At 45.6% G+C, this 18,981-nt stretch overlaps 1 protein-coding gene and 1 long non-coding RNA gene across 3 annotated transcripts in view; one reads left to right on the top strand and one right to left on the bottom strand.

The window, feature by feature from the left end:
* Positions 1 to 2,081, top strand: part of LOC135277291 (uncharacterized) — a 53,435-nt gene extending 51,354 nt beyond the window's left edge. The window contains exon 4 of one of the 2 annotated variants that reach the window (XR_010344918.1): positions 829 to 2,081. This is a non-coding gene — a long non-coding RNA (uncharacterized LOC135277291). Of the gene's footprint in view, positions 1 to 648 lie in introns of both variants that reach the window. The other variant, XR_010344916.1, reaches the window with a different exon arrangement.
* CDH13 (cadherin 13) overlaps positions 1 to 18,981 on the bottom strand; it is a 1,193,479-nt gene that overhangs the window by 77,402 nt on the left and 1,097,096 nt on the right. The gene's annotated exons all lie outside the window — the stretch shown is intronic.

Here is an 18,981-nt window from a genome sequence, read left to right as displayed (position 1 = left end):
CAAGTTACTCTCACGATGTCGCTGAACGCAGAGCTGGGAAGAAATGGTAACAACTGGCTTCTGCAAACTGCTGTGAACTGGCTGCAGGACAACGCTGCCACACCATCTCCCTACGAAGAACAGGGATCCCCTACATGGGCTTGGACACTGTATGTATGTAGCTGGCACTACATACATGATATTTCATACAATTTTAACTAGCGTTGTTTGAGGCTGGGATTATTATTGCCATTTCAGGGATGAGAAAAGCGAGGCTCAGAGAGATTGTATAGCCAGCACTGGTTCACTAAATTAACCCGCGGCAAAGTTGGAATTTGAATATTTGAATACCGTGCGTACCTCTCACGGCGGCACACTCCTCCTCCCCACTCTGAGTCCTTCTCTTTCTTCCCTGGATGGGAACCTGGCTTCCTAACAGCCTCTGGAGCTCCACTCTCCCCTGGATCCTCCCACGGTGCTCTTCTGCCCATGGAACGCCTCCACTCCCAGTTCAGAATGAAGTCCAGTTTATTTAGCTTGTCTCCAGAGTGTAGCCTGCACTTCCTCATCCAATCTCTCAACTCTAGAAAATGAGTTTCCCCACAGTCCCTAGATACGTCCGAGATCGTTGACCTTCTTGCACTATCAGCTTTTCCTTATTCCACTTAGCTGCAATGGTCCCATTCAAACTCTGTCTTGTCCTGCTAGTCCTGCTAAACCTCTTGAGCCCCTGGAGTCTCTTCCTCCCTTGAGCTTCTACAGCATTCCCATCTGGACCACTCGCCACGTGGTTAACGCCAGACGCTTTTATAAAAACTAAGTTGTTGGCTGGTTTGGATTTCTTAACAGCTCCTGGGAGGCCACAAGCTACTCAGGGGCAGGACCATGTGGTATACATAATGACCAGACAGCCACAAAGAGTCCCTTGTTCAGACAGGTGGTGTTCAGCAACTCTCCGCAGAGCAAAACATACCAGTCTTGTCCACTGCGGAGTAATTGCAAGGCAGTGTACCACTCCTCTGGGGTCTCGGACCCAGGAGCAGCCTTACAAGAACAAACTCAAGCTGTTATTAAAAAATATTTTTAAACAACAAATCTCTCTCCTCTAAATGACATTTGATTGCTACAAAGATCAAGAGAAGGCAACCTCTCTGTGGCTGGGAATGCAAACAACGTGAGTTCTTCAGGGCTCCGGGTATGGGTAACAAGATTCATTGTGACTCAGTTCTCCAATCCACTGGGTTTTGGAGGACACAGGCAGTGCGTCACCGCAGATGGGCTGCCAACCCCCAATTAAGCTGTTCTGGATGGCCACTGGTGGTGACTTTCAGGTAACTTTGGTCAAGCCTCAAAGGAGGGCAGCTACCTGACCCTAGCAGAGTTTGGGTGTGCCAGGTGCTCATCACTGACCCCCCTTATCAGTCTAGATCAAACAATCATGCTGGCCAGAAACAGTGCGCTGAGTTCTGACGATACGGAAACACCATACTATTGATGATACAGGTGTATACATGAAACCTGCCAGTGGCAGGAGTGCCTGATGCCTTCCACACCTAGGAATGCTCTGCTGGAACCCAGTTTATCTCAGGCACAGTTATAACCCACTCCATAAAGCCTGTGGCAGAGAGAAAATTATGCCAGGACCTTGCTAGAAAGAAGAGACAGTAGTCACAAGGCCCCATGGGGTTTATCTTCCAGGATGGACCGGCCCTGGGTTTGGGATTCCACTGAGTTCATTTCCGGCTCTCATGAGTCAGACTGCCACTTTTCTCAGAGGGCAGAAGCCAGTGGAGCATGGCACAGGTGTCTGGCAGCCTATCTTTGCTGCTTCCTGTGAAAACGAGGTGGTATGCCTCCACTGGCTGTTTCATTTCTGGGCTCCCCTTGTGTCTTTTTTTTGTTTTTTGTTTTTATAGAGGTGGGATATCATTATGTTGCTCAGGCTCCCCTGAAACTCCTAGGCTCAAGGAATCTTCCTGCCTCGGCCTCCGAAAGTGCTGGATTATGGACGTGAGCCATCACACCCAAATTCCCCTCATCTCTTGTGCTTGGCATAATGCTGGTGTGCAATAGGTGCTCCATGAATACTGACTTGGGTGTAATATTGAGGAACTCTACAAAGTTTAATGGAGCGTGTGTGCCTGTGTGACTGCACATGTGTGAATGTGTGTGCATGGCGTGTGCATGTGTGTGTACACATGTATGTGCATGACATACATGTGTGTACATGTGTGAGTGTGTGAACATGTGTGTCTGTGCATGTACATATGTACTGGATCAGGGTCAGGCAGAGCTGGCACTCAGATGACCACCAGCACTCCTGCCCCAAACTCAGTAGCAGCAACCATTTGGCGCCTACCCTGGTCCCTTCTCATTTAGTGCCATCTTCACCAACCATCTTCACCCACCAGCCAGAAAGACAAGCTTGATTCTATTTTGAATATGAGGAAACAGAGGCTCAGTGACATGCAGTAGGCCATGCCAGGCCTCACTGTGTGCAGGGAGATGTAGATTCCAGCGGAGTCTGACCTCCCTGTCCCCTGTGCTGCAGTGCCTCCTGGGCAGATGCCAGGCACTGGTTCAGGGAAATTCTCCCCCACAGTGAGTGGAATCAACTGAAGCTGATGTCAGTGTATTCCACAGTGGCTGTGTGTTATGAAGACACCAGTTCGGGACTGGTGTCTGGTATACTGGGTGTCTGAGGACATGGCACTGAACTTCACTATATGCCACAGCCTCCTCACCTTATAGTGGAAATAACAGTGCACGCCTCCTAGCATCGTCATGGGGGTTTAAATTCTTACATGTGAGGTGTGTATAACTGCATGTGTATGCAGGAAGCACTCAGTAGATATGCTCCTAACGCACCCTGGTAAGTAAGCACTTACCTAATCCAGCTTTTGTGCTTGAAAATGTGGTGCTGGAAAAGACACGGAGCTTGACCATGCCACGCACATTCAGGGTATGGATCCTGTGTCCACCATGTAGTGAGTCGGCTGTGGGTGAGTGACATGGAGTGTGGCATAACCGCCCCACAGCTCCGTCTCCTAGTCCAGAAACTTGAGAGAGTGGCAGCTACCTCGCAGGGTTGCTGAGATGACTGAATGGAAATGGACTTAACATACCTCACATAGGGTCTTGTACGCAGTGATCCCTCAACAGGGGACAGACATTATTAGGATCTGGCCATATTCTGAGAACAAAACTTGACACATTCTGGAATCAAAATGTCATTGTCAAACGTGCCTGCTCAGTGCAATTCCACGTGGCTACTTGACTCTCTGCAATGACTTGTCTGAAAGAGAGCCAGAAGCCCTAGGAGCTGAATGAGCTGGTTTTAAGGAGTGAATGGTTTTTAGAGGCATTGAGGGTGCCCTGGAAGCCATCCCCCTACAGTGCAGCTCACGCCAAATGCACCTGTCAGCACCTACGTTCCTTTGCCGGAGAACTTGCACCAACAGTCAAAGGCCTTTGCTCATCTGTGCAGCAGGCTGGATGTGATGAGGAATTAGTACCTCTCTCAGGTGCAGCCCTCACCCAGTGACTGGGGCATTTATACCCCAGCTCCCTTGCTCGCCATGAGACAGGAACAATACAGGGTGGTCCCGGAAGAATAAAAAGTTCCAGTCAGTAGTTTCACATGAGTAGGAAGAGGAAAATGTTGAAATAGCTGCAGAAGCTAGGGGCTAAGACCCTGAAACACCAGGCTGCGGGCCAAGCTGGCTAAGACCAGCTGGACCCAATGTGGCGCTGGATTTGACCTGGGTTTTCCCTAGGACCTTTAGTAAGTTACATACTCATTAACATACTAAATCACACACCCACCGGAACCACCACAGTTCCAGGAGCCCCATATTTGGTGCAAAAATGAATGACACCTCAGTTCTGAGAAATCTCCACCTTTTTTCAGGAACGTTCGTGAATATTCCACTCCTTGGTTCAAGAAATGCATAGAGGTAGCAACCCCAATCCCCCTTGAGAGGGATTCCTTCTCTCTTCAAAACGCTCACACTCCCGTTTCTTGGGTGTGTCCTTTTCATTTTGCAATGCATCACCGTACTTTTACTATTTTCTGACTCATTCTTGAATTTCTTCTTACAGTCAGGAGCCTGGACATGGAATGGGGGCAAGGTCTCACCGGCGTCTGGGGACCTCCCCCAGCCTATAGGTATGACTCGGATGGAGAAAGGCCAGGAGCGTGTTCTTCTGGGATTCAGCTCCTGCACGCATAATGGTGGCTGGTTGGACAATGCAGAGTGTGTGGGCTGTGTTCCCCTCCTGTCCCACTTCCCACTTCCCTGCTGGTATTTTATGGGATTTTCTCCAATATTTGTCCCAATCCAAAGTAAGACAGTTATGTCAACAGAATTCCCACCAGACAGTGGTTGATTGTTCTAGAGGCCAATGCCTGGACCAGCAGGAAGAGACTTCATCAAGCCAGAGTGGTGAATTAGTGCCAGTGGGTTTTCCTCAGCCTCTCAACAACAGGAGAGGCATGCAGAGTGCAGCAGGAACTGAAAGGGGTTTGTGTGAATGAAAAATCCAGAGAAAGGTGTCCTGCAGAACGTGCAGGGTAAGATTTTAAAGAGCTGCCTCTGTCACAGAGAAATAACAAGCTTTGCATGCAGGGGAGCTGGTTAATTGGCCTACTTTCCTCCAAACTAGCTCTCAAACTCTCACAATAGTCCTGGAGGAAGGAATTATTGTTGCCACTTACACGTGAGGAAATTGAGGCACTGAGAGGTGACAGGAGCTCACAGTGTCCCCATGATCATTAAAGGAGAAAATAGACGCCAAGACTCAGCCCTTGGCTCACAGTGGGTGCCCATTTCACATCATTGCCTGGTTCGTCCTGATGTGATGGAGTGGTCCTTCCGCAGGGTGGCCTGGGTCTGTTTCTCAGCTGCCCTGAGTCTATTTCCCAAGATAGAAGAAAGCACAGACAGGGGCTTTCATGTGTGGTGAACCAGGCAGTTCAGACCGGTCCTCCCACCAAACCCAACAGGAGAAGATGGAAAATATATATACGTACAAAAAGTGGGGAAGAAGTCAGGGTAGCTTTGGGTATTACAGGAAAGCAATCACTACAAGTCTTCATTTGTTTGTCTGTTTGGAGATAGTGTTTTGCTCTGTTACCCAGGCTGGAGTGCAGCAGCACCGGCTCGGCCCACTACAACCTCCGCCTCCTGAGTTCAAGTGATTCTCCTTCCTCAGCCTCCCAAGTAGCTGGGACTACAGGTGTATGCCAATACCCCCAGTTAATTTTTGCATTTTTAGTAGAGATGGGGTTTCACCATGTTGGCCGGGCTGATCTTGAACTCCTGATCTCAAGTGATCCACCTGCCTTGGCCTCCTAAAGTGCTGGGATTACAGGCGTGAGCCATGGCGTCCAGCCTTCTCATTTTTTTTTAATGGCTGGCACCCCATTTCAAGGAGGGTCTGACAGAGTTTTATAGGCAATGATGTTGATTTGAAAAATTTAGAGATTTCCAAAGAGTTTTTGATTTTGGAGAGAAAGAGCAGGACCGGAAGACTGTATTTACCCAAGTAAACGATCATTAAAGAGGCTGGACCGGGCGCGGTGGCTCACACCTATAATCCCAGCACTTTGGGAGGCTGAGGCGGGCAGATCATGCAGTCAGGCGTTTGAGACCAGCCTGGCCAACATAGTGAAACCCTGTCTCTACTAAAAATACAAAAATTAGGCAGGTGGTGGCATGCACCTGTAGTCCCAGCTACTCTGGAGGCCAAGGCAGGAGAATTGCTTGAGCCCAGAAGGCAGAGGCTGCAGTAAGCTGAGATCACATCACTGCACTCCAGATTGGGTAACAGAGTGAGAGTCCAACTCAAGACACACACACGCAAAAGAGGCCAGTGAGGGGTGCAGCAGAATGGGGATTAATGATTGCCAAGGGTTGGAGGGAAGGACAGATGTACGGGTGGAGCACATAGGATATTTAAGGATATTTAAGGTTCAAACTATTCTTTCGGTATTACAGTGGTAGATGCATGCTGTTATACATTTGCCCAAACCTATAGGATGTCCAACACCAAAAGGGAACCCTAATTTGCACTATGGTCTCTGGGTGATCATGACATGTCAATGTGGGTTCATTCGTTGTAATAAATGTCCCAGTTTGGTGGGGGATATTGATTATGGGAGAGGCTGTGAATGCGTGGGGGCAGGAGACATGTGGAAACTCCCTCTATCTTCTGCTCAATTTTGCTGTGAACCCACAACTGCTCTGAAAAACAAAGTCTACCAAAAAAAAAAAAACTGAGCAAGTCTAAGTTTTCCTAGCTTTAAGGAAAACAACATGAACTCAGCAAAATGGAAGACCATATCAAGAAGATGATATTAAAGGTAAATTGCATATCCTGGGGAAAGATTTTAACAATATCTGATAGAACAGTCATCAAACATGGAGAGAAAATTACTGCAAAAGGGGAGGGTAGTGGACAGCTGTTGTTTCCCCATCCCCCCAGGAAGGCATTTCTTCTTCCTTCATTTTGGTGATAACACCCTAATTGCTACAACCCCACCCCTGTCACAGCCTGTTGTCAAGGTTGATCATTCCCTGGCTAGGAAGTGGGCCCTGACCCATGCCAAGGCATCATAATCACTCCCCAGTCTGACCCCTAGCCTGGGCTGACAGTTGGCATTGAGCATCAATCTGCCACCCAGGGCTCCCCTGAGGGACCTGCCTGACTGTCAGCCACACACTGCCCTCCAAGACACTGTTTTTTGCATTCATTCTTCAGAGTTAATTTCTGTTGCTTGCACCCAACTCTAATGGATAAAAACATCATTTCAGACACAGGGTAGTATTCAGAATACTAACGCTGCTGCTGCTGCTGCCACCTGGAAGGAGACTTACCAAGACCTGGTACTTACAAGCCCCAGGCTCCTGGTTCCCTTACAGCAGCCAGTATAAATACTCCAAAATGCCAAAACAAACAACTGCCTGCAGGAAATCCTGGCACCACCTGTCAGAGTAAGGTCAGTAAGGATAAAGTGGATGGGTTTTCACAAGTGAAAAACAGCTGTGAATGAAGCATTATCCAAACCCCCATCAAGTAAAGGGGAACGTTAGCCTCTGATGGGAAAACAGACTTTTCGTCGGCCATAAGTAACTGCGCCACGTGGAGGAATAGCCCAAGTGATTATTACACAGAGCTTCATATTTATGCCAGCATGACATGAATTCATAGCAATAAAGCTCTATTTCATATCTTTTGTGGAATGAAGTGGGGGTATTTATGAGCAAAGGCATGCATGAATGAATGAAGAAATACTCTAAATGATAGCAATAAAACTCTCACTCTCAAACCTAGCTACAGCTTTATTCAATCCTAGCTGGAAAGTCCTTGCTCAGCAAATAACAATTACCTGAGATCACGAATGATGTAAAGAAACAGATGGGCAGAAGCAACACACTCAAGCCTTTTCCTTTTTCTGAAAATCACAAGGGAAATAGATAAAGGTAGTTGGCAAAAACTGTAATTAGGAATTAAAGATAAAGACCCATTCTCATTGAAGACAGATGAGTATCATCAGAACTCTCTCCTCCTAGCAGATTAAGAAGGCATTTCCCATTTCTGCCTTCTATAGAAAAGCTACTAAATGTAAAACAAACACATCCACAGATGCCAGGATGTCAGACATTTTGCCTATTTAACTCACGAATATGCAACAGTTCCTGAGTCTATCCTGTGACAGTCACACGTTGCAGTCTCTATAGACAATGTTTTGAATGTTCTGAAACTGTACCTCCTACTGATAGCTGAGAGTCCAAGTCAATAGGTCAAAGTCTCCAGCGTTAGTTACAGAGGTAGAAAGCACCACACGGTTAGTTACCGAATGTTTGCAGAACATTCTGTGGTGGGACACTGGGAAACAACTTCCCCCATGCTTACCAAATACCCTCATGAAAACATACTCCAGCTCACTGGGGCAGCATAGCTAGATATGCAGTCACTTTGGAAGTATGCTTCACAGTGTTTTATTTAATTTTTATGCCTGCTATCTATGACTGAGAGTATAGATTTCACTTCTGTTAAGCATTTCCACCAATAATAAAAATCAATCTTTTAGGGACAGGGATATTAACAGCACTTGGGGCAAGACACTAAAGCAATGTGATCCTCCCTGCATTTCTAGAAACTATAGAAAGGGTTCAAAGTGCCATTTACTACTGTGTGATTTGCAACGGATGGGATTGTTGTGGCTTCTGTGGCACTGATTTTCTCTTCTTCCTGTAAGACCACTTGACTCGGATTAGGGCAGCCACCCCTCCCCTCACTGCCCCAGGGTTTTGGATGGGACCAGTGGCCAGTGATGGGTGTAGGCTGGGCTAGAGATCCACTCTGAACCAGTGAGGATGAGTCTAGGAATTTTTAAGAATACTGGACAGGCATCTCTCTGGGATGGAGAGTTGGTGAGCTGTTAGACCCAGAGCTACTGCTGACCTTTTGCAACCAGAGCAAAGCCTTTTTAAGAGTAACGCTGACAATGAGGAAGGCAGTCAAGAGGGAGAGAGAATCCTGATAGCCCCATCCTGATGGCACATGCAGGGCTGATGTCACTGGCATGGGCTGTTCTGATTGGCTGGTATCCACTGTTAACTGTTCTTATTTGAATATTTCCCCAAACACTCAGATCCAGTTCTGGTTAAAACCACATCCACCCTTGGATCTCCCAGTTATGTGAGATACATCAATTCACTTTCCCCAGCTCATTCTAGATTGAGTCAGGTTTCCTTTGTAACTAAAAGAGTCCCAGCTGATAGGTAAACATACCATTTGTAAGGGGTAAAGTTAAAGTAACATGTCTTTTTACCTACAAATTTGAAGAGGAAACCATTTATTTATTTATTTAGAGATGGAGTCTTGCTCTGTTGCACAGGCTTGAGGACAGTGGTGCGTATGCGATCTTGGCTCACTGCAACCTCTGCCTCCCGGATTCAAATGATTCTCCTGCCTCAGCCTCCTGGGTAGCTGGGACTACAGGCATGTGCCACCAAGCCAGGCTAATATTTTATATTTTTAGTAAAGATGGGATTTCACCATGTTAGCCAGAATGGTCTAGATGTCCTGATCCTGCGACCCGCTCGCCTCAGCCTCCCAAAGTGCTGGGATTACAGGTGTGAACCACCACACCAGGCCTTTTTTTTTCTTGGTGATGGGAAAAGTTGACAGATGCGAATATCTATCTACTTGCTTGGTGTTTCCCTCCTTCAAAATTTCCCTTCCTCCCCAACTCTGTCTAAAAGAACATAATGCTCATTGCAAACCAGTGTGGCTTTATCAAAAATAAGTCGGACCCAAAGAACCCCATTTCTCACGAAAATGAGTTACCTTCTATGTGGACACGGGTGAGGCATGTCACAGGGTCCTGTGGAAAAGATGGAAGAAGGTAGGGTGGAAGGCCAATGGCAGAAGATGAGATGAGGTCCCTGGTGGAGTAATCATTTCTGGTGGGTGCTGGATTGGCACACTGTCATCTATCAATACGTCTGTGAAGGACCCCAGCCCATTAGATGGAGAGGGGGTTGGAAGAATCCTCAGTGAATGGAGTGCATGCAGCTGCTCCTTTCCCGGGTTGATCTGTTTGCTGCTGGATGGTAGAGACGGAGGCTGAAACACGCAGTTTCCTTGCTACTGGCTTGAACTGTAATCCGCACATTAGGTAAAAGGCCTAAAGTGCTCAGATCATTTTAAACAGGGATATTTGGCCAGAATTATACTAGTATTTGAAAGTAACAGAGCTCTCCACCTGAACATTTCTTTAACGTGGCTCAGAAGCGCACTGTCACTTCAAAGTCACTTTGCGGAACATTTTTACAACTTTAATAAAAATCCAGGTGATGTACCGACAAACTTAATAAGGCTGAATTTTTAGAGAAGCAATACTGTTTTACACACCTCTCTATGCTTTTATTAGTGTGTGACAGCACATGGCAGATATGATGTGTGGTGAGCTAAACAGAGAGTCTAGTTACTTAGAGGAAAACAATGTAATACTGAGACTCAAGCGGCAATATGGTCTTTTCCCAAAAAAGGATAGACATGTAGACTAATTGGATAATGCAAGTAAAATATAAAACGTTGCCTCCAATCCTGCAAACGGGCCTCTTTGCCTTGCTGGCGAGTACAGGCACGCAACTGTGCCTGCCCAGAACTTGAGGGGTGCTCCTGAAAACACGAAATAAAATGCAGGGCACAGAGCATGCCCTAATGATTCTTACCCTGGGATACTTCCTTCTCTAAAGACAATTAAGGCAACGTGCGGGAATTTTTATTTTGCTTGCATGTTTTTCTTAGATACATGCCTCATTCTTTAACCTTCCTGTTGTGCAAAGATCCTGTTTTCAATGCTAAAGCTAGCCTGTTCCAAACCGGATGTGCCTTGACCTGGAGTTTGGTCTCATGAGATCGTGAGAGTCCCCACTGCTCTGGTGGCTAATGTAACCCACAGGTTCTCTGCTTTCCACTCAAAGCCCCTTTAAAAGGTGCTACCAAATTTTAGTGGCACCTGTTTTGGTCTGAATTGTGTTTCCCCAAAGACTTATGTGGATGTCCTAACCTCCGGCACCTCGGAATGTGATTGCATGAAAGAGGTAAGTTTAAAAGGAGATCGCGATGGGGTGGGCCCTAACCAAATATGACCAGTGTCCTTATGAGAAGAATAAGAGCACAGACAGGCCCAGAGGGAAGACTCTGTGAGGACACAGTAAGAAGACAGCCATCTATAAGCCAAGGAGAGAGGTCTCAGAAGGAACACACTCTGCCAACACCTTGATCTCAGACTCCTAGCCTACAGAATTGTGACAAATTACATTTCTGCTGTTTAAGCTGCTCAGTCTATGTTACTTGGTTATGGCAGCCCTGGAAAAAGAATGCAATGTCTACTAAGCACCTAAAAACATGCCAGCCAACTGGCGTGGTGGTTCACGCCTGTAATCCCAGCACTTTGGGAGGCTGAGGCGGGTGGATCATTTGAGGTCAGGAGTTTGAGACCAGCCTGGCCAACATGGAGAAATCGCATCTCTACTAAAAATACAGAAATTAGTTGGGGGGTAGTGGCATGCACCTGTAATCTCAGCTAATCGGGAGGTTGAGGGAGGAGAATCACTTGAGCCTGGGAGGTGGAGGTTGTGGTGAGCCAAGATCACACCATTGTAGTCCAGTCTGGGTGAGAGAGTGAGACCCTGTCTCAAACAAACAAAAAACAAAAACAAAAACACCAACAAACAAACAAACAAAGAAACAAGAACACATTCTAGCCAGTGTGCCTCTTAGCCATTAGGACAGTTTGCTAATTGACTACATTACGATAAAGCCGCCGCCATCAACATGCACCAATTCCTACTCTGTCATCTGTTATGCCTACCACAGCCGTTGGGCATTTGCTTCCTGCCATTGTTTGCTCATGGAATGCAATGCATACAGGACGCTTTTATTCCTTCAGCCCACTTGATTAATTACGGGGCATCCCTGCTAAAGAATGAGGTAGGCAGACTATTGACTTTCTAATGGGAGAGCTTCAAAATCTCCCTGTGCCTGAACTTACAGACACTTCTAATTGGGGAGAGTGCAGAAGGAGCAACTTCAGTTGTCCACCCAGGCTACTCTCAAGTGGCCCCTGCCTCAAGGTGGTGGCATGTACCTAGGTGCCTCTGCTGGTTGCCAAAATGAGGACCACTGATCCACGTTCAGCAGCATGAGGGGCTTCCCCAGGTTGAGGCCCAGTGTGCCTGTGGAATTTTCCTAACATTCATCCTAGTTCCGCCCACAAGAGACGGCCTCCTTCAAATGCTGCACAATGATGACTGAACCTGTCCCTCACTCATTCGTTTCCCAGTCTTAGCTCCACCTACTGTGCCTCAGGTGTCTGAGTTGGAGCCCTCTCCTGTTTTGAATAATAAGCATCAATAGCCCTGTTTATTAAGTGCTTAGAGGAGGCAGTCACAGTGCTAAGCGCTTCACACTTGAACTTTAACTCATTACACGCTTCCTGCTAATTCCCCCTAAGATGAGGAAACTCTGGGTCAAGGACGGTGAGTCAGTTTCCCAAGGTCCCATGGCTATAAAGTGGCAGTACCAGTGCTGGAGGAATCTGGTTTTCTGTGCCGCCACAGTTCTTCTTCTTAAGCTCCCCCCACTCTTTTTTTTCCCCCAGGTTGCTTACCCTGCACACATCTGAATGTGCCAACATCCCTCTTGAAAAGAGGCACCAAGAGGAATGCAGAAGGCCAGCATGCACGGCGAGGGCCCAAGTTCCATGTTCCATGCCAGCCATTGGACTTTGAGATGCTCTTAGCTTTTCCAGCAGTCATAAGACATTTTTGCCCAAGACCAAACTTGCAGTCAGTGAAAGCCTCCAGGTTTTTAGAAATGGCTTTGAACAGGTTTTAAATCAGCTCTCTGGCTTTGAATCAGAGGTCATTTGACCATGATGCCACCTGTTGTTCCAGCCCAGGGTTTCTCTACCTCAGCAGATACTTCTAATTGGGGAGAGTGGAGAAGGGGCAACTTCAGCTGTCCACCCTGACATCTGGGGCTGGATAATTCTTATTAGAGAGGGGTTGTCCAGTGCATTGTGGGAAGTTTACCAGTAACCCCGTCCTCTGCCCCCTAGATGCCAGTGGCATTCCCCTCCCACCCCCTGAAATGCCCTAGACACTGACAAATGTCATCTGGGGGCAAGATCACCCCTGATTAAGAACCACTCTTCTAGTATAATTTAGTCATCTAAAAATAGATCATTTGTTTGTACTATTTGGAGAACTCCAAGACTATGAAGGAATGAATAACGCTTCTTAAAAATCTCTGTTCTTTCTCCAAATCCAGATGACTAGAGAGAGGTAGAAATAATGAACTGAGAAAGACATAAGGTCAGGAACTGAGAACTACACGTCAAATAGATTTTCCATATGTCTGATGTTCTAAAATGCAGAGTAAATCCTCAGACTCTATTACACAGGATGACAAAGTCCATCAATAAAATGTTTACTTCCTCATGGCAAAAATAAAATTATTCATTCCATTCTCCTACCATCATGCATGACTAACTCTGGACAAATATAAATGGGTCTGGTGATGAATGTATTTTAAGAGGCCCATTGTGGATAGCAATGAAATACTGGTTTTCTAAGCAATTAAACACATGTTTACTGGGTGTTTGCTATGTATAAAGCCCATGTGGGCACTGTGGTGGATGCAAGGATGATTACAATGCAATTCCTGTGCAGAGGCAGTGTTTCTCAAATGGTGCACACACAGTACCCCTGGGTGGGAAGCTTGGGGTGTGTATAGATGAATGCCCAATGGACAGTATTGAATATAGAGGGAGCCCATTGGGGGAACCCTCATGGATTGGAAGAGGAAATAGATGAGAGTTAGTGTCTTAGATTCCTGTGTCTGCTACACAAAAGACCACAGACCTAGTGCATTAAAACAACTCAGATGTATTCTTACAGTTCTACAAGTCAGAGTCTAAAACTGAGGTGCTGGCAGAGATATGTTCATTTTAGAATCTTCAGGGCAGCATTTGTTTCTTTGCCCTTTCCAGATTCTGGAGATGCCTAATTCCTCGATCCGTGGACCCTTCCTCGTGTGGCTCCAACCTCTTGCTTTTATCATCACATCTCCTTCTCTGACTCTGACTCTCCTGCCTCCCTCTATTTTAACTTTAAAATATAATTTTAATTTACTTTTTATTTTTTAATTTTTTGAGACAGGATCTCGCTCTGTTGCCCAGGCTGGAGTGCTGTGGCACAATCTCTGTGCACTAAACCTCCACCTCCTGCATTCAAATGATTTTCCTACTTCAGCCTCCTGAGTAGCAGACTACAGGCGCCCGCCAACATGCCCAGCTAATTCTTCTATTTCTAGTAGAGATGGGGAGGTCACTATGTTGGCCAGGCTGGTTTTGAACTCCTGGCCTCAAGTGATCTACCCACTTCAGCCTCCCAAAGTGCCGGGATTACAGCCAGTGTGCCCGGTCCTGCCTCCCTCTTATTAGGCCTTCTATAATGAAACGGAGCCTATCCTGATAATCTAAGGTCATTGCTGCATCTCAATATCTTTCACTTCATCACAGCTGCAGAGCCCTTTTTACAGTACAAGGTCACATATTCACAGGTTCCAGGGACTAGGATGTGGACATCTTTGGGAAGTGGGGGGAGGGCGTTATTTAGCCTAGCATGGTTAGTATGAAGAGAAGGCACAAAGGCTGTGAATTCAGAGAAGAGGACACTCATGATAGAGAACTCAGACAAAAAAAGACATAAGGAGAAGAAAACACGCTGAGGGATGAGTAAGCCAAGGGCACTGGGGAATTTCAGTAAGGAAGGTGAGGGAACTGCCTCGATCCCACTTCCAGAAACCTGCACCACCATGCTACCTTCTCATGCGAATGCCATTATAATGAGGTTGAACCGAGGCAAATGAAACACATTTGAAGAAAACGTGGAAGCACACATCTGGTTGACTGTCCCTTGGGGTGAGGTTCTGGGAAGCATTCGAGAGGAGCTTGTGCTGCAAGGGATGTGGCCACTAGCACAACAGTATTCTATCCTCTGCAGGGATGTGTTGGTTCTCCCAGTGGCTTTGGGTGGAGCCTCTATGGGTGGTGAGTCTTGCACTCGACAAGGCACTCTGGCTTGCCTGTTCTTCCCATCAGCACTGCTGGTTGGAAGAGCCTTGGCTGGGAAACATGGAACTCATGCCTTCTGGTGCCCTGGACAATTTGTTTGGGAATAATGGTCAAGGTGGCAGCTGCTGCTTAAGCTGCTCCCATTCCCCTTCTACTCTCACAGGAGGGTGAGTCCAAAGAGAAGGTGTCATTAGGGTAGAAGGAAAATAAAGGATTTTTATCTTCTCCTAAAAATTCAACTTTCTCAGCTCTTTTTTTGTTTTTGCCTTTAGGGTCTGTCACCAAAGATGTGTCCCACTTAGTTCACTTTAACTTCATTCTTTCATCGCATTCTTTCTCCTTCCCTCTTTCTCTCTTTCCATTTGTTCACTCAATGACTTTTTATTGAACAGCCACCAGATCAATAGCACAGTGCAGCATGTCAGAGATATGATTCATGGTGAATCTAAGAGCTGATATCTGACTTAAAGGAACTCAGCCAGAATAGGGAAGAGTAGTAGAAGAGGGGGTCAACAATTATTTTTAAAAATTCAATAATATTTATTTTAATGTGAATGGTAAAAAAAATATAGCTGGCACATCACAGATATTATTGCTAAGTTAATAGAAAGACAAGTGAAATTAAAGTCAACTTAAAAGCATTCAGTGAATGACAGGACACAGAGAGCACATAGGTTATGGGAGATGAAGGTGCCTGGTGTTTGGAAATATTTGGATAAAGCAAAACAGAAATGGCTAAAACAAGGAAGGAGGTAATAATGGCCTAAGAAAGTTATAAAATAGAATGAAGGAATTCAAGGAGAAAGAGATTACTTCCTACTCACCAAAAGTGTTATGGATCATGCAGTATTTGAAACGGACCTAGAAAGACCAACAGGATTGTGATGGGTGGAGGCAGGAAAGGAAATATTTTAGGAAGTATAGAAAGTGAAATAAATAAACATTCCTTCTCAAATTTTCTTAGCCTATTAAGAATAGATAGTAGTCTCTTTCTATGGGTTAATCTACTCAAAGGACTTTGTTACATCTGCTAGCTAAAATAAATAAATCAGTGTATTTTGTGTCCTTAGTTCTTACATTTTAGCCTAGATATCTGCCTTGACATGCCTGGATAAGCCCAGGCAAGGCTCAGGTCATAGCTTGTTCCTATTCCCTTATTTAGAAGTATTTTTGCCTCTCTCAGCATTCCATAAGCTACTTCCTCCTTTCCTTTGTTCTCCTCTGCCCTTACCTCTTTTGGAAAGTTTTAAGTTGTTAGCCAATCAGGTATAGCCTAGAATATGAGGGCCAGTTCCAGCCAATGGAATCAGGGCACAGCAATAGGGCCAGATGCATTAGACATAAATATGCCTGCTCTTCCTTTGTTCCGTGCACTCTCATGGCAAGACTGTTGGCAAGCAGTGCCCTTTCTGCAGAAAGAAAGCCTTACTGAGAAACCTTTTGTCTGAATGCTGATTCTTCCCTGTGACATTGGAAGATAAGCACTTATTCCCAACAGAAAGAGTGACTGACAGTGAAATTCTAGAGCACAAACATGTATGGCATATTGGGGAGTGGGAACAGTACCACCAGACTATGCTTTCCATCCCGTATCGCTCTTAGTCCTGAAAATGACCAGAGTAGATGTGCTTTTGTTTCTCCATTTCCCCTTCTTTCTTTTCCCATGAGTTTACCCCATTTTTCATGTAGTCTTGCTGAGACTTTCCATTATGGTGCCTCTCTCTCCTGTAGTGAAGGGATAAAGTGAGTCTGACTCAAGACAGTCCTCCAGGACTTAATATCATGGGGATGTACAATGCTGTCAGAGAGACATAAAAATGGAAAATACTTGGAGCTGATTTGTCCTGATTTTGAGGGCTTACAAGTATCATCTATTCATCCTAGGAACCTAGATCACTGAAGCAGCATTTTTCTGGCATTTCTGAAGCTTGCTTCATCATCTTTCTCTTTGCTTTTCTATGTCTTGTGTGTGTGTGAACATGTAGGAAATAAGAATAAATAAAAGGTTTCTCTTCAAAGCTGTCCTTTTAGTTCATTATGAATAAATAATAGTTTCTTCAAAAGTTAATTTACTTTAAAGCTTTTGCTAATAATCTTAAAGTAGCTGTTAGTCATAATAATGAAATAAGTGCATCCTGTGTTCTTAGTTCTTAGACTTTAACCTAGATATTCGCCCTGACATGTCTGGACAAGCCCAGGCAAGTCTTAGGTCAAAGCTTATTCACCTTCCTTATTTGAAAATGTTATCACTTTTCTAAGCATTCCCCAAGTTACTTCCTTCTTTTCCTTTCTTCTCCTCTACCTTTACTTCCTTAGAAAATTTCCAAGTTTTTAGCCAATCAGGTCAAGCATAGAACGTGAGGTCCCATTCCAGCCAATGGAAACTGGACACAGCCGTAGGGTGATTACGTCAGCTTATGAAAGTTACAAATGTCTCTGTCTCCTTTGTTCAGGTGCGCTCTCCTGGCAAGACTGCCAGCGAGTTGCACCCTTCCTGAAGGAAGTAAAACTAGCCTTGCTGAGTAACCCATTGTCTCAGTGTGGATTTTTTCAGATGTTATAAACCTGTATCCAACACACACATGCCTGAATGTGTGTTTTCTTCGCTCATGAGGGTTAGTTTCTATGGTTTGCCACCAAAGAAATGATTGTATAGCCTGACATAGTCAGTTAGCAATCACAGGCATTTTACAAATAACACAGCATTAAAGGTTCACTGATTTCCCCATGCCACAAAGCTAATGAGCAATGAAGCTGGAATCTGAACTCAGGTACCTCTGACTCCCAATCTATCCTCTGTTCATGTAGACTTTGACTCTATGGCATTTTCCAAAAATGTCCATCACAATATTTCTGATGTTCCTCCCATTCACAGATGGAGTCTAGTTTCTGTCCCCTACAATGTGGGCCAGCTTTTATGATTGCTTTCATGAATAGAGTGCAGTAGAAGTGACACTGCATAATTTCTGAGGCTGGATCATAAAAGGTGAAAGAGAACCCACTGTACACTGGCTTTTGGGATGCTCACCTTTGGAATCTGGCTACCATGTTGTGAGGGAGCCCAGGCTGCATGGAAAGGCCACAAGGAGATGTTCTGGCTGACAGCAAGAAACAATTTTCAGAACAACAACTGAATAAGCATTCAGATGACATCAGCTCCCACATCAGCTAGACTTTACCTATGAATGGGAAGAGCATCAGAAATATTTTCATGGCTATTTTTGGAAAATGCCATAAAGCAAAATCTACAAGAACAGAGAATAGATTGGGAGTCAGAGGCACCCACGTTCAGCCCTTGCAGATTCCAGCTAAGGCCTCAGACACTGAGGCACAGAGATAAGCTGCACCCAGTGTACCCTGGAAGTGCCCTGGGAAGTGACATGATCTGAACAGGTGTCAGGGAGCCCATCATCAGTAAAGGTACCAGGAACGGACTGAAGAGAGAATAGGGTTAAGAGGTCATTACCAATAAACAGTCTAGCAGATGGATGATGGAATCAGAACAAGGGCTAGGACTGGGAAGAAAGAGCAGGTGGGAGTAGGAATGTTTAGTAACAGATAGTCCATAGCATGGAAAGTGGAGTTACCAAAAGATAATAACCAAGGTGCAGGGGGCAGAAAAAAGACTGGGAATTTTCAAAGCTGCTAAATAAATGCTGACGTGAATGCATGATGAAGACATTTTCTTAACAGGTAGTAGCTCCCACACAAAGATAAACAGTTCCATAAACATCAAAAGCAAGGCCCATATCTGACCACGGGGATGAGGACCTAGGGATAATCATGGCAACCTATTTAATAAAGAATTATGTATTGAACCTTAGTACATGGAGGGCACAGCAGATGCAATGGTAGAAAATGGAAACACTTCCTTCCCTCACTGAGTGCATGGTCCAGAGGGGAAAACTGACATGAAACAAAGATTTGCAAATGAGATTTAGATTATGAGAGGGTAAGTGCAAGGGGCTATTGGAGTATCATCAGTGGGGTCAGGAGAGGTTTCTCTGAGGAACTGATGTCTGAGCTGGGGCTGCAGGAAGAGGAGGAGGAGAATTCCAGAGTTTGCCATCTTCCTCCAGCAGGTGACACTGGAGGCAGGGACTTGGGTGGCAGCAGCAGGCTGGAGACAAACCGACGAATTTGGGAAATGTTGAGAAGGCAAAGTCCACACGATTTGGCGATGAAGCAGATGTGGGGGACAAGGGCTGAGGGGCACCCAGTCTTCTGACTGGAGCTAGGGAGATGGTCCTATCCTTCACCAGCACAAGGAACACTGGGAGAGAAGGTGAATTTTGTTCTGAGTATTTAATGTTTCATGGGCCTGTGAGCTTCCAACATGGAGA

This window comes from Aotus nancymaae, unplaced genomic scaffold (assembly GCF_030222135.1).
Source record: "Aotus nancymaae isolate 86718 unplaced genomic scaffold, 86718_ANA_hifiasm-v0.15.2.pri h1tg000030l, whole genome shotgun sequence".
Classification (NCBI taxonomy): Eukaryota; Metazoa; Chordata; class Mammalia; order Primates; family Aotidae; genus Aotus; species Aotus nancymaae.
This window is presented reverse-complemented; position numbering and strand designations above follow the sequence as displayed.